The 15854-nt window shown below is 40.0% G+C and overlaps 1 protein-coding gene across 6 annotated transcripts in view; it reads right to left on the reverse strand.

Moving 5' to 3' along the window:
• BTBD9 (BTB domain containing 9) overlaps positions 1–15854 on the reverse strand; it is a 470458-nt gene that overhangs the window by 434163 nt on the left and 20441 nt on the right. The window contains exon 1 of one of the 6 annotated variants that reach the window (XM_063666181.1): positions 2244–2601. The exons of 4 other annotated variants lie outside the window; for them this stretch is intronic. The gene's annotated coding sequence lies outside the window, so the exon portion shown is untranslated. Of the gene's footprint in view, positions 1–2243; positions 2602–15854 lie in introns of those variants that run through there. One more of the 6 variants, XM_063666182.1, reaches the window with a different exon arrangement.

A 15854-nucleotide genomic window follows, 5' to 3' on the forward strand; every position in this document is an offset into this window, starting at 1 on the left:
CTGTACAAATCTCCCCTGGGAAGCCCTCTCTGCCCGGTGTATTTCCTGACTGAAAAGCCTTTATGGGAAGAAAGACCTTCTGCTCTTTAATTGCAAAATATAAATGATCTTTCTCTTGAGGAAAGAGATGGCATTTACAAGCATATGGTTTAGCAATTTCTTTCTGGTCTTGGTACCCATGTGGTGTGTAATTTGAAGTAGTATTCCTTAAACTTTAAATTAATATCGCTTGGGGAGATAAATGATGTCCTGTCTGCATCTTAAACACTCTCCAAAAAAAATCACATTCTACTTCTCACAGAGAGGACACTTCACTTCTCTTGATATATACTCTACCCTTGTCATCCAAAAGTCTAAGGAACAGGTGAAGACTGACCATGCTGCTAGATGCAACTTTGACTCTGATATTTTGCAAACCCAATTCTAAACCTTGCAGAAGAGAATTATCCTCCAGCCAGCAAAGTGCTACGTAAGAACATGACTGGAGTTCACATGATAGGATTCCTGACATACCTTCTTCTCTGGGAAAGATTTTGAGTGTCCAATTAAGCTCCAATGTCTTGTCATTCTGTAATTTTATGTTTGTAAATAAATGTTTATAAATATGCTCAGGTTTGACCACTGAAGAATGGTATTGTAAAAAATATTTTGACAAGATTATTTTATTGAGCATGCATGTAATTCCAATTACCAGTTAACACATTGATTCTCCACTTCTTTGCCAATGGACAAACTAGTTTCTGAATATGTATATGATTCATTCAATTAAAGATTTATTGAGCTCTCTCTACAATACAGGCTCAGTGCTAGGCGACAGAAACACAAAGATTAATAAAAGTCTCTACTTTTGAAGAACTCATTGTCTACTAAGGAAAGCAGGACTAGATAACAAGAAATGTAAATTCTAAAACTCGTGGGCCGGGCCATGATTTTATGAAATTTAGAAAGTCAAATACTTCCATCAGTACCATACCAAAACAACCACAAAGATGATAAATAGAATACTAAATGAACAGAACTCAGAAAATTATCGGTTATATTCTTATATGAGAGTAAGGGTTAATATTCAAATAATTGGCTATGTGCTCTCCAAAGTGGGCTGCTCATATTCCAGGGAGACTGCAATACAAACCACAGGAATTTGTAAAGAAAACATTAACACTTATATTGATGTGTTTGTATGTTATGTATTTTAGACATGAGGTCATGCTATGTTGCCCAGGCTAGACTCTTAGGCTCAAGTGCTTTTCCCGCCTTAGCCTCTCACGTAGCTGGGACTACAGGTGCACAAAACCATGCCTGGATTGATACTAATTTTTAACCTACAAAATGAGAATAAAAATCAGCTTTGCTAATTTTTTTTTTTTTAAAGGGAGTCTTGCTCTGTCACTCAGACTGGAGTGCAGTAGTGCGATTTTGGCTCACTGCAACCTCCACTTCCTGGGTTCAAGTGATTCTCCTGCCTCAGCCTCCCGAGTAGCTGGGATTACAGGCACACGCCACTATGCCTGGTTAATTTTTGTATTTTTAGTAGAGACGGGGTTTCACCATGTTGGCCAGGCTCGTCTCAAACTTCTGACCTCAGGTGATCTGCCTACCTCAGCCTCCCAAAGTGCTTGGGATTACAGGCATGAACCACCATACCCGGCCAGCTTTACTAATTCTTAGTAAGTGGATGGCACTGCCTCCTTCTCATGATCTAAATGTCAAAAACAGTCATTTGTGTCATAAAATAAATAGGTGACTTGACAGAAGAGTGGGAATTCCACAAAGATGCAGGGCTGAAGGTAGTGTCCTTACTTGTGCATGGGAAGTATTAAGTTAACATGTGCTTAAGTGAATTTTCCAAATGTTATCCAGTTTTAATTAAATTCTCTCTCACAAAATGACAAGTGAATTATAAAAAGGTTCCCATAGTCTGGGCAACATAGCGAGACCCCTTCTCTACAAAACTTTTTGTTTTTAAATTAGTCTGGCATGGTGGTGTGCACCTGCGGTCCCAGCTACTAGGGAGGCTGAAGCAGGAGGATTGCTTGAGCCCAAGAGGTTGAGGCGGCAGTGAGCTATGTTCATGCCACTGCACTCCAGCCTGGGTGACAGAGGAAGACCCTGTGTGATGGTTAATATTGAGTGTCAACTTGATTGGATTGAAAGATGCAAAGTATTGTTCCTGGGTATGTCTGTGAGGGTGTTGCCAAAGAAGATTAACATTTGAGTCAGTGGACTAAGAGAGGCAGACCTACCCTCAATCTGGGTAGGCACCATCTAATCAGCTGCCAGCACAAAAGCAGGAAGGGAAACAGATGACTTGCTGAGTCTTCTGGCCTCCAACTTTCTCCGATGCTGGATGCTGCCTGCCTTCGAACATCAGACCCCAAGTTCTTCAGCTTTTGGACTCTTGAACCAACACCAGCGGTTTGTCAGGGGCTCTCGGGCCTTTGGCCACAGACTGAAGGCTGCGCTGTCGGCTTCCCTACTTTTGAAGTTTTGAGACTCGGACTGGCTTCCTTGCTCCTCAGCTTGCAGAGGGCCTATTGTGGGACTTTACCTTGTGATCGTGTGAGTCAATACTCCTTAATAAACTCCCCTTCATATATACATCTGTCCTATCAATCCTGTCCCTCTAGAGAACCCCAATACACCCTGTCTTAAAAAATAAAAATGTTCCCACAATGAAACCACTGATTGAAGATAATATAACATTGTCAACACAAGCAAATAATAAGAAAATGGCCAATATGACAACTTTACTACTTACTAGTAGTAAAGATTTTATAAGAAAGTGACCTTTGATTATTTTAAATGATTAAATAAATCATTTGAAACATACTATAATTAACAATGAACCAACACACAAAAAGCATTAAAATATTTGTTGACTAAATATATATTCGTTGGATGTATTAATCTGAAAACAAGCTTAAAACCAAATTAGAATCTGGTAACAAATTAACCATTTTATAGCAGGGACACTGAAAGTACTTTTCATCTAACGATAATGGCTACTATTTATTGAAGACTTACTTATAAGCCAGACACAGTCTTAGCATTTTTATATGCATCATCTTATTTAATATTCAAAGAATTGAATTAGGTAGGTACTTTTAAAATATCCATTTTACAGACAGGAAATTGAGACACAGACAAGATTCGGTAACTTGTCCAAGCACATACCCAATAAGTAGCAGGTTCAGAAAGGGTTTGTCAAGGTCCTGAACTTATAAGACCTTGCTAAGTAAATGTAAGATATCATAAATGATTCTGACTCTGACTTCTAGACCTGTCAGCTAACTCCTCAGATCAGCAGTTCTCAAACTTTAACATACCATCTTCAGACTAGGTAAAATATGCAAGGGTGATAAGAATGAAATGCTATTTTTCAATTCTCTTTGGGAAGATTATACATACATGTGCTTTGCTAATACAAAGAGAATAATTCATATCGGAACTGCAATGTACAATCTAGTTACTTAAAAGTTACAAAACAAGAATATTGTTGATACAAATATGCATCAATATATACTACAGGGTTAAGTGAACAACCTATAAGAAAAATAAAGACTAAACAGTAATTTATAATGAAAAATTAAGAATAGAAACCAATGAAAAGCTCAACTCAACATATACTGATGATATACGTCTTTCTAAAATGTAAAGTAATTCCACCTTATGCATGTTCCTATGTTCATATGTGGAGCTTTGCAACGTTGCTACACGTTGCATAGTATCCAAACTTCTTAGTAGAAAACTTAAATTAGAAGCCTTTATAAACTGTAGTATTATGCTAATGTGGGTTTATGTATGCCACATTTTGCATACTCTTAATGCTTCACTTGATTGGTTATCTGCCAAAGGATATACATAAATGAAACACTATGAGATTTCCTGTTATTTGCCAATATGTTTTGGACCAGTGGCCTTGGGCCATCTTTTGAGAAGTGTTCTTCTACACTATGAAATGCTCCAGGCTCACTTTGTATAATAACTAACTCTGTGGTGGCTGGGAGAAGCTACTCCTTTATTATTTATTATTTAATCACAAAATAGCAAGACTCCCAAGGCAAAAAAAAAAGGCCCAATTTATAATTTGTCAAATTATTTTTATTTCAGTTCAAGCCCTCTTCAGTCTCTCGGGATTCAATCTCTTATTAAAACAACCTTTCCCAAGTAACTATGAAAAAACAAACAAAATCATTCAAATCAGGTATCTTCCAATAAAATAAATATCAAATGACCCAACTGAGCTTCATTCTGATTTTAAATTCCCCCAAATCCTGAAACTATCTTCTTCTTCTTCTTCTTCTTCCTTCCCTTCAGAAAGGATCAGGTACAAAAACTTACCAGATTTTCATAATCTAAGTTCTAAATGTTTACCTATAACCTACCTTATTCAGCCACCAAACATTCCCCTCAGTCTCTTACTTCTCATTTGCTCTAGTATGTGACTCCCTATAAGGCAATCTCCCATAAAATAAGATAAGATGACTTTTAGGAATGACAAGTCATAGACTGCAACTCTAAGAAGTTGCTATCACTTATGGATCTCAGAGATTATATAACTATCCTTTTGCATACTCTCAGCCTTATTGGTCCCAAGCCATTGAAAACTGCATGATCTGTATTCTGGGAGCAGAAAAATATATGCACCTAGAGCCAAAAAGCAATGAAAAAGTCATGATGAGTGCAGAGGTTATTAGTTGTAATAATATTTGAAAATACAAGACAAGCCATTTCTGTTTAATTTCTTCAGCGGCAACTTATGGGTCTGTAATATTCTTGCTCAGATTTAAATTATATGATATTTTCCTAATTAATAAAGGTTATTATAGCATGAACTCCCATTAAAGCAGTGGAATCATCAATTGCGGCAATTTAATTTCTTTGTAGCAAAGCTACTGTGAACATTTGCATTACTGTCTGTGTAAAGGAAATTGGCTTTTCATTTGTAGAATGTTATAAAAATGTTCTACTATGCATGCTTTGACTACTGTTTGTTAAACCTAGTATCTTGGCTATTTTCTGTGAAATTGTAAAATAAAAAAAGATCAACTCTGAGAAATTTGTACAACATAAAATCTTGATTTATAAGTTTATTTGTGCCATTCTAGAACATAATCTAAAGGAAATGTTCCACAAATTATACTAGTATTTTGCTCTTTTTCCCCCATATAACCTCTTCCTCATTTGTTTTATGAACATTGATTTTATTCTAACGCCAACATAACATTCTGTACTTGATTTTAAAAAAAGAAGAAGCAGAAGAAAAAGGAACTCAGAAACAAGTATCCCCATGCAGTCTAGGAGTTACTGTCCAAAAACTACAGCCACTGACTGGCTGAGCTAAGGGGCCACTGAATTGACCAAGAATTCTTCCAAATCCAAATCTACAGTGTGTATGTAAGAATAAAGGAATGAACAGGCACAACTCAAGCCAACAACTTCATTTTAGGAACAGAAAAAGCTTAGGCAAAAAGAGTTTACAGCCTGGGCAACAAAGTGAAACCTCGTCTCTTCAAAACAAACAAACAAAAAACTAGCCAGGCATGGTAGCGCACACCTGTGGTCCCAGCTACACTGGAGGCTGAGGCAGGAGGTTCACATGAGCCTTGCAAGTCAAGGCTGCAGTGAGCCATAATCACGCCACTGCACTCCAGCCTGGATGACAGGGCAAGACCTTGTCTCAAAAAAAAAAGAGTTTAAGTCCAAGAAGTCCATGTATCTAGATTTTTCCTATAAAACTATCAGCCTTTAATGTTTCAAATTTAATTTTACCACCAGACTTCCACAAACCCCCAAGAATAAGCAAATATGTGGCCTGCCTTTCACCTTCTTCTATGTGTACACACACTTCACCTACAGTGTGGGAGAATAAAATCCAATTAAAAAAAGACAGAGAATATATTTTTTCCTTCTGTTTTAGAACAAAAACTCTAAAGGGTAGTAGATGGTTCTTCTGTATTCTGTGCACTAAATACCCTGAAGACACTAATGAATAATTGATGAGCTTATGATTAGACTGCTATCCTCAGTTTTGAACAACATTCATGGAACAAATTTAATTCACATCTAATATTGAATTCTCTTTGTTTTATCATGATTGAAATATGCATCAAGGTTGATCTCTGTTCCTTAGAATTTCATCAGTTGGTTCTTTACCTAAAGTCATAATATTGGTACCTGACCAACTCAGCTAAAGCACCAACTTGGGATGTCACTGACACAAATTCTCATAGCCCATCAAAAGAAGATACTGCAACTACGCCTTTGTAACAGAAGCTTACAATGCAGGTACCTTAGAAATAAATATACTAACACAAGAAGAAGAGAACCTGTTTACACTTTATAAGCAGAATACTTTCTGAAGGTCATTTCTAAAAGAAAAAATAAATTGTGGTTAATAGATTTTTTAAATGTTGTTAGATTCCATTAGTTGAAATGGCATCACATTATTTGACAAATATAAAGCCATCAAGTGTAGCAGAAATGTTGTAAAAGACAAATGCCAGCAGAAATGTTGTAACAGACAAATGCCAGCTTCTCGAAGTGTATATAAACCAAGAAGCTTATGTTTTACTTGGCAAACAGGAATCAGCCGCTGATAACGAAACAAGATTCATAAAATACTCTCTTTGCTGTAGCCATGGTAAATCTAAAGCAACCCATACGCCCCGTGGATAAAGTGAGATTTAAGTAATTAAAGAAGGTAGCTTTTTAAGGATGTTAAATGAAAGATGTTCCATGCAGACAACACAGCAAGGGGACGAGACACTCAGTGGCACTAATGGAAAACGTGAGAGTGAAAAGGAAGTTTGTTCTGAGTAGCAACAGAGAAGAGACAGAAACAAACACTGTGGTAGACAGAATCTTACAATATAAAATGTGCCTAAACTACAATGTCTTCATAGGAACAAAGATCAGAAATGGAGAAGTGCTCATAGTTCTGTGGGGGTTAAGATCTGGGCAGATCATTTTAAGTCCCTTGAAAAAGGGAAAGGGAGGTTAGGCCGCATTCTGTAGTCCTTCAAGCTCTAAAACTGTAACAAAATCATGTATGTAGGAAACAATGTTCTCGTATACTGTTGTTAAGTATAAACTGGTTCAACTTTTTGGAGGTCGGTTTGGCAGTCTATCAAAATTTTAAATATACATTTCCTACGGCCGAGCAATTTTGTTTCTAGAAATATATAAGGTTATTAATTACAGCACTGCTTGTAACTGCAAAAAACGGGAGGGGGGTACGAAACGTCCATCAATACAGTGAATGGAAAATATATTACAGTGCATCTATACAATATAGCCATCAATAAGAATGGAATAGATCTATATGTTCTGACTTGAGCACCAAAGCATGGTCAGTGACATGAGCAAGCACACCTCATACAATAGAATCCATTTATTTAAATATACGGAATACATGTGAGGATATATGTGTGTTTAAATACATATATGTATATGTACATGCGTGGTATCTAGAAGGTACCTAAATATTTATTAAGTAAACATAGACATAGAAAAAAGAACTCCAAGCACATACATCATACTGTTTACAGCAGTAACCTCCAGAGAGGGAAGCGGGAATGTAGGAAGATAGGGAATGATTGGGAAGTTTTATGATTAAACTTAATGTATTTCTCAAGTGTTTCCTTCTTTGAGAACAAGGATGGATTTCTCTTTTACATAAATGACATTTTGAAAAATTTAAACAGTGGAAATTACTAAAGAAATATTTATCGAAAGGATGCATTTTTAAAAATGCATTTTCTTAAAAATATAGATGACCTCCTACTTGTACCAAGAAACAGTGCAATGAGACATGAGCAAACACTGATGCAGACAGAATTTTAGTTAACAAGAGACTTTTTAGAATTAGCTAAATATGTGTCCAAATGCAAATCCTGGAGGGCAGTGACTAGGTCTTTCTTCCTGGTGTCCCATAAGGATGCAATAAACAAGTATGACGCTAAACACAAATGTGAGACTCCATGTGAGTCTCAGGAATTGATTATAAAATATACATACCCATCTTAAAAATATCCTCTCAACTATTTATCATCAAACATTTTCATTAGGAAGTTCTCCATTCCCCTTGTATTCAGTGGGTATTTGGTTTCCTCATTTCTACTTTACTAATCAAGGTTATACTCCCTTATCACACTTTGTATGTTTCTCATTTTTTTCCAAATATATTTAAACTTACAAAACCACTTAATTATCATACTGCATCTTTCTTGGTGTTTGCTCTCAAAGTCTCTAGCGATTTAGGTTTTTTTTTCAACTGTCAAGTCTAGAAATACTTTGAGGGGAATGTAAACAAACCTTAACAATGGTATTATCCTGAGAATCAACACCTTAAAATCTCTACATATCACTATTCAATTTTTCCATTCACAAAAATATAAAACTCATGGTCGGGTGTTTCTCGATAGTGCATAGGTGTGCATTTTCAGAACACAGGAAGGGTACGACTCTGTTCTTTCTACACTTCTATGTTATTTAGTTTGTTAGTTTAGTTATAATGGGTAGGACCCATGAAAAGCAAGTGTTTAAGAATGGAAGTTCATGAAATAAATGATTCACATAGCTGAGTTTCAAGAATGTCTGCTCTTCAACTAATATTCAAGCCAACAATTGGTAAAGGCCTATTCTGAGCCAAGCCCAGCCTAGCCACAGTGGAATAAAGAGCAGTTAATACCCAGATACCAACTAACAAAGTTTATTATCCTTCTCTTGTGCTGTAACTTAGAGATCATAGGCAAAAGATAACTGCAATTCCTTCTCCAAACACTCCCTTCGCAATCAACAAAAGATGACATTCCAAAAACAAATTATATATAAGCCTTTGAATTCGTAAGTCTTTTCATTAGAAACAATGTTGCAATATCTGGTGGCCAGCCCACAAATGCCTATTTATTCCCAAGATGACTTAAGGAATGGAGTACTATGGAAATTAACCATGATGAGTAACAATGTGGGGAAATGCAGAGTCTCAATTTAGAAAGAAAAAAAATACCTTACTAGCTTCCTGGCAATAAAAGGACAAACTCTCTTCCATTCTCCACACTCTCCCCACCCCCAAATCTCCTTCAAGTCTGAGACGAAGGGGCCAGGGGCACTCTCTGTTATCAGACCCAAGAATTACTACTCTTACCTTCTTCCCTTTCAAATGCCTTATCTGCTGATTTTCAGCAAGGTTTGCTCTCTTGGGCTTATGAGGCTGTAGAATGCAGTGTCTAATTTCCATCAACTCTCCTGTCCCTTTGGAGCTGCAATGGCCACAATGATGGTCACTTGCCACATGTGGCCACTGAGCACTTGAAATACAGCAGGTCCAAATTGAGACGAGCTGTAAGTGTAAAATATAAATTGTATTTCCAAGACTTACTAAAAAAAAAAAATGTTTTTACTGAGTAGTTGTCAAAATGGTAATATTTTAGATATATTAGTCTTCATAAAATATATTAAAATGAATTTCAACTGGTCCTTTCTACATTTTCATCAGAGTAGCTATTAGAAATTTTAAAATTACATATAAGGCTTGCGTTTGTATCTCACATTATAGTGCTGTTTGACAGCGCTGCTTTAGAGATTGTCTTAGGAAAGGCAATAAAGGGTATCCAAAGTCATACTGCCAGAATTAAAATCTCAGGCCGGGCGCGGTGACTCACGCTTGTAATCCCAGAAATTTGGGAGGCCAAGGCAGGTGGATCACCTGAGGTCAGGAATTTGAGACCAGCTTGGCCAACATGGTGAAACCCCGTCTCTACTAAAAATACAAAAATTAGCTGGGCATGGTGGTGGGCCCCTGTAATCCTAGCTACTCGGGAGGCTGAGGCATGACAATTGCAGGAGGTGGAGGCCGCAGTGAGCCAAGTTCATGCCACACTCCAACCTGGGCGACAGGTTGAGTCTCCTTAAAAGACAGAGTGAGACTTTATCTTTAAAAAAAAAAAAAAAAATACAGCCCATATGGACATATGTATTACTCAATGACAGCATTTTGTGTATTTCCTGCACATTTTGTTTCAATATAAAAATGTTAGAGGGAGCCTGGGAATAAATGGTTAAGGGGTACTGACATTCCTGTAGCAATGTAAGGAACCTCAATCTGGACTCTGGGAGATGTGGGCCCTGACTTTCCTATCAGCACATCAGCTGTCCTCTTTGGCTTTTGTTAATCTCATTTGTAAATGAGAAGACAGGGCTAATAGTTCTCTGAAGTCCCTTCCAGCTATGAGTATTCTCTTACTCTCCTTCCAAACAGCTATGTCAAGTCTCACCAGAATCCTTACCACCATAAAAACATCCAACTTAAGCAGACTTTGCTGGTGAGGAGCCCTCCTGCTTATTCACCTTGTTCACCAGTTAGTGAGAGCCAGGGATATGGAGCTGCTGGCTCTTCTGAGTTGTCAAGTCTCTCCTCTCATACCTCCAGGCCTTTTACTATTGGAACTTCTTGTATTCTCCTTGTCTGGCTAATTCTGCCTCTTTCAAGGCTCAGAACAAGCTTCAAGCCCTTCGGCAGAACCCTTCACTGACACTGCCAATCTAGGTCACCTCTTCAGTCAGATTCTGTTCACCGCCCCCATCATACCTTGCTATGATTTTGTTACGGACCTGTCTTGTTGGTTAGTAAGCTCTCAGAGGACAATAACCAGAACACAGAGACTACAGGCACTCAACACATGCTGAATAACATCTTACTCATCTTTACATCCCCAGCACCTTACAGTGACTGGCATATTTAAGACCCCAAAATTAACAAAAGAGGCCATACAGATATTAACAGACCTCTTTTCCAAATTCCAGACCCTTATATTACCACTGTCTACTTTACATTTGCACTTACTTTTCTCAAAGGTACCTCAAAACTCAATTCACACTCTCTATGCCCCTCCCTATAAAAGCCTGTCCTTATGCAATGTTCCCTAGCTCAGTGAATCCAGCTGTAGAAGCCAGAAAGACACCGCCTTCAACCTCAGCCTAATTCATCAGCAAGTCTTTTGTTTTTACCTCCTAAGATAGCTTTCAAGTCAATTTACTTCTTTGCAACTTCCATGCTACCATTCTAGTTCACTCCACCTTCATCTCTCACTCGGACCCTCACATAGCTCCTAAGTGATCTCCCGCTTTCCACTCAGACCTTCCTCCAAACTGTCCTCCATGCAGGAGCCAGAAAGAATTTCTCAAATTATAAAACTTGAGTATAAACCATTTCCTTCATCCTCTCCCTCCAGTACTCCTGTCCCTATTTAAAACCCTTCAGTGGTATTCCACAGCTCTTATCGTAAAAGAAGCACAGAAAAAAACATTTAACTGGGCCTTCAAGGCCTGTGGAATCTGGGCCCTGCCTAACTCTAATCATTCCCCCTGACATTCCCTAGCACTGACATGCTCCCTTATGCCACAGGGCTTTGGCATAAGTTGATCCCTTGTTGGGACCACGCTTCTTCTTTTCACCTTCCATCATCCAAGTCCAACTCGGGTGCCATTTCCTCATGCAGCCTTCCTTGACCCGGGTGTCTAGCCAGCGCTCTTGTCATCTGCACTTAGAAGGCTTTTCTTTTCCTTCACAAATTGTATCTCTTTGTATTTATACATTTCCACCCTTACATGCCATTTCTCCACATAAATCTTTTGAAAATATAAATCAGATCAGTCACTCCATTGCTTAAAACACTTCAGTGCCTTCCTATCTCATGCTGAATAAAAATCATACTCCACCAAGATCTACAGCTCTGCAATCCAACCACCTCCCCGAACTCATCTCCAACTCCTCTCCTGGCACATTCTGCTCCAGCCACACTGGCCTTACTGTTCCTTAAACACAGTCAAAGCTTATTACTGACTTAGGATCCTTATCATTACCTTCCCTCTACCAGAATGTCTTGTTCCCAAAGCTTCACACTACTGGCCACTCACCATTCAGGTCTTGGCTCCCTAACCACCCTACATACCCTACTACCCCCTTCACTCCCATACCATTTCTGACCTTCTACTCCATTTGATTTTCTTCACTGCTCTTAGCTCTGGAAGATAACCTCCATGAGAGCATGAGTTCTGCCCTATTCACCTCAGTGCCTAGAAAAGTACCGGGCATAGACATACTCAATACCTGTGTGAATGCTTAAAGTAATTATTGTGGTCCTTTTTCAAATAACTGCACTTCACTGACAGTGAAGAGTTACACACATGAGGATGGGATAATGTTGGCTGTGGTAGGCAGAAAAGTAAGATGGCTCCCAAGATCCCTGCTCCCTGGTACACACACCCATATAATCCCCTCCCCTTGAGTGTGGGCAGGACCTGGAAATATGATGTGATAGTTACTCCAGTAACTTTATATAATAGTCTTGTAGCTGACTGGAGGGAGATTCTCCAACTAGCCTTGAAGAAGCAAGCTGCCATGTTGTGAGAGGCCCATTGGCTAGGACTTGGGGGTGGCCTCTAGGAGCTGAAAGCAACCTCCAGCTAACAGCCAGCAAGAAAAGGAGGATCTCAGTGGTATAATCACAAGAACCAAATTCTGCTACCAACCACTGAGCTTAATAGAGGACCCTGAGCTTCAGATGAGATTATAGCCCTGCTGACACTTTGATTTCAGCATAGTAAGACCCTGAGCAGAGAAGCCAGTTGTGCCATGCTTGGACTTTTACTTACATAATGGCCATCAATACTATCAGACCCAATGCCTACTTTTTATAACAAATATTTTATTACAATGCCCTACTATTCTGAAATAAAATTCAGAGATATATAACCTACTAAACACTTTTTTTTTAATGTACTAGCAAGCCAGGCACATGTCTAATAGTCCCAGCTACCCAGAAAGTTGAGGTGGGAGTGAAAGGTGAGGCCAGCTGGACTTCCTGGGTCGGATGGGGACTTGGGGAGCTTTCCTGTCTTACAAGAGGATTGTAAACTGCACCAATCAGCGCTCTGTAAAATGCATGAATCAGCAGGATTCTAAAAGTAGCCAATCGCGGGGAGGATTGAAAAAAATTGCACTCTGATAGGACAGAAACGAAACATGGGAGGGGACAATAAGGGAATAAAAGCTGGCCACCTCAGCCAGCAGCGGCAACCCACTCAGGTCCCCTTCCACACTGTGGAAGCTTTTGTCCTTTCACTCTTCACAATAAACCTTGCTACCGCTCATTCTTCGGGTCTGTGCCATCTTTAAGAGCTGTAACACTCATCGCAAAGGTCCGCAGCTTCATTCTTCAAGTCAGCGAGACCAGGAACCCACCAACAGGAACCAACTCTGGACACATCTTGGGGACTCGTCCAGGATATCGCTATGCGGTGAGTACCATCAGATCCCTTTTGCTTGCTATTCTGTCCTATTTTTCCTTAGAATTCAGGGGCTAAACACTGGGCACCTGTTGGCCAGTTAAAAGTGTGGCCACTGGACTAAAGACACGGTTGTCAGGCTTTCTGGGAAAGGGCTCTCTAACAACCCTTGATTCTTCGGAGTCGGGAGCATTGCTTTGCCTGGAACCAGCTTCTGCTTTTCCTGCACTTCTGGGCTGAGCCGAGGGTCGATAGAGAGGAAAGCCATTCAGCTCCGGGGTCCCAACAAAAAGTTGGTTGACCCTGCAGCCATGAACAGAATTCTCAAGGTTACATCACCCAAGCGAGACTCGCCCATCTATCCTATCTATACTGACCCTTGCCTCTTGGGTCCTAACACCTGTCAGACAAAGTTCCTCCCACCTCTCTTCTCCAAGGCTAGTCCTGCTTCTAAACACCACTCCCTGTCCCTGATGCTCTTCTAGTTTCTCCTATAATGATAATTCTAACATAAATTTCAGGACTCTGTTCCCTTCTTTAGGCACCCAGGATCACCAATCAGAAAGACATAATTTTTGCCCAAAGCCCCGTCATAGGGGGTACTATCTGGAATTTTAGGATGCCTCCTCAGACTAGCAGGCCTAACAAAGGCCATTCCCAAAGCTAGGATATGGGGAGCCTCAGAAATTATAGACTCCAAAGTTGAATAGGATATCCTTCCTATTCATTTGATGAGAAGTGAGGACAAAAGGCGTCACTCTTCCAATGCTGGAAATCCCTTCCCTCCCTCAGTGTATGGCCCTCCACTCCATTTTGAGGCATATCATCTTCATAGGACAAGGGTAAGGTCCCCGCACCAACAGGAGAAAATACTTGGGACTCTAACTAACAGGTTTTTGAGAATGCATCAGTAAGGGCCACTAATCCAACCTTTCTTGGTCCTCTTTGTGGTCTAAGAAGAAAGGCAAGGGTGCAGGTTTTCAAGAATGTGTCAGTAAGAGCCACTAAATCTGACCTTCCTCGGTCCTCTTTGTAGTCTAAGAGGAAAACAAGTGTTTACGCTGCTGCTTCAGTGAGCGCAACTATTCCGAACAGCAGGGTCCAGGGACCGTTGTGGGTTCTTGGATGGGGAAAAAAACAGACCAAAACCACTGATGGTTTTTCCTTTCAGATGGGAAACACTCAGGTATCAACAAGCTCACCCTTGAAATGCATCCTAAGCCACTGGGACCAATTTGACCCACAAACCCTGAAAAAGGAGCAGCTTATTTTTTTCTGCCCTATGGCCTGGGCCCAATATTCTCTCCCTGATGGGGAAAAATGGCCACCTGAGGGAAGTATAAATTACAATACTATCCTGCAGCTTGCCCTTTTCTGTAAGAGGGAAGGCAAACGGAGTGAAATACCTTATGTCCAAGCTTTCTTTTCATTGAAGTATAATCCACAACTATGCAAAGCTTGCAATTTACATTCCACAGGAGGACTTCTCAGCTTACCTCCATAACCTAGCCTCCCTACAGCTCCGCTTCCTATTAATGATGAGCCTCCTCTAATCACCCCCACCCAGAAAGAAACAAGCAAAGAAATCTCCAAGGGACCACAAAACCCCCCCAGGCTATCGGTTATGTCCCCTTCAAACTGCAGGGGGAGGGGAATTTGGCCCAACCCGAGTACATGTCCCCTTTTCTCTCTCTGATTTAAAGCAGATTAGGGTAGACCTGGGGAAGTTTTCAGATGATCCTGATAGGTATATAGATGTCCTACAGGGTCTAGGGCAAATCTTCAACCTCACTTAGGGAGATGTCATGCTACTGTTAGATCAAACCTTGGCCTTTAATGAAAATAATGCAGCTTTAGCTGCAGCCTGAGAGTTTGGAGATACCTGGTAACTTAGTCAAGTAAATGACAGAATTAGCCGAAAAAAGGTACAATTTCCCTACCAGTCAGCAAGTCGTCCCCAGTATGGATCCCCACTGGGACCTAGACTCAGATCATGGGGACTGGAGTCGCAAACATCTGTTGACCTGTGTTCTAGAAGGACTAAGGAGAATTAGGAAAAGCCCATGAATTATTCAATGATGTCCACCATAACTCAGGGAAAGGAAGAAAATCCTACCACCTTCCTTGAGTGGCTACAGGAGGACTTAAGAAAATATATTCCTGTCACCCGACCCCCTCAAGGATCAATTGATCCTAAAAGATAAGTTTATTACCCAGTCAGCCACAGAGATCAGGAGAAAGCTCCCAAAAGCTAGCCCTGGGCCCTGAGCAAAATTTGGAGGCATTATTAAACCTGGCAACCTTGGTGTTCTATAATAGGGACCAAGAGGAACAGGCCAAAAAGGAAAAGCAAAATAAGAGAAAGGCCACAGCCTTAGTCATGGCCCTCAGATAAACAAGCCTTGGTGGTTCAGAGAGCACAGAAAATGAAGCAGGCCAATCACCCCGTAGGGCTTGTTATCAGTGTGGTTTGCAAGGACAGTTTAAAAAAGATTGTCCAATGAGAAACAAGTCGCCCCCTTGCCCATGTCCACTATGCTGATGCAATCACTGGAAGGCACACT

Source organism: Pongo pygmaeus, chromosome 5 (genome assembly GCF_028885625.2).
Source record: "Pongo pygmaeus isolate AG05252 chromosome 5, NHGRI_mPonPyg2-v2.0_pri, whole genome shotgun sequence".
In the NCBI taxonomy this organism is placed as follows: Eukaryota; Metazoa; Chordata; class Mammalia; order Primates; family Hominidae; genus Pongo; species Pongo pygmaeus.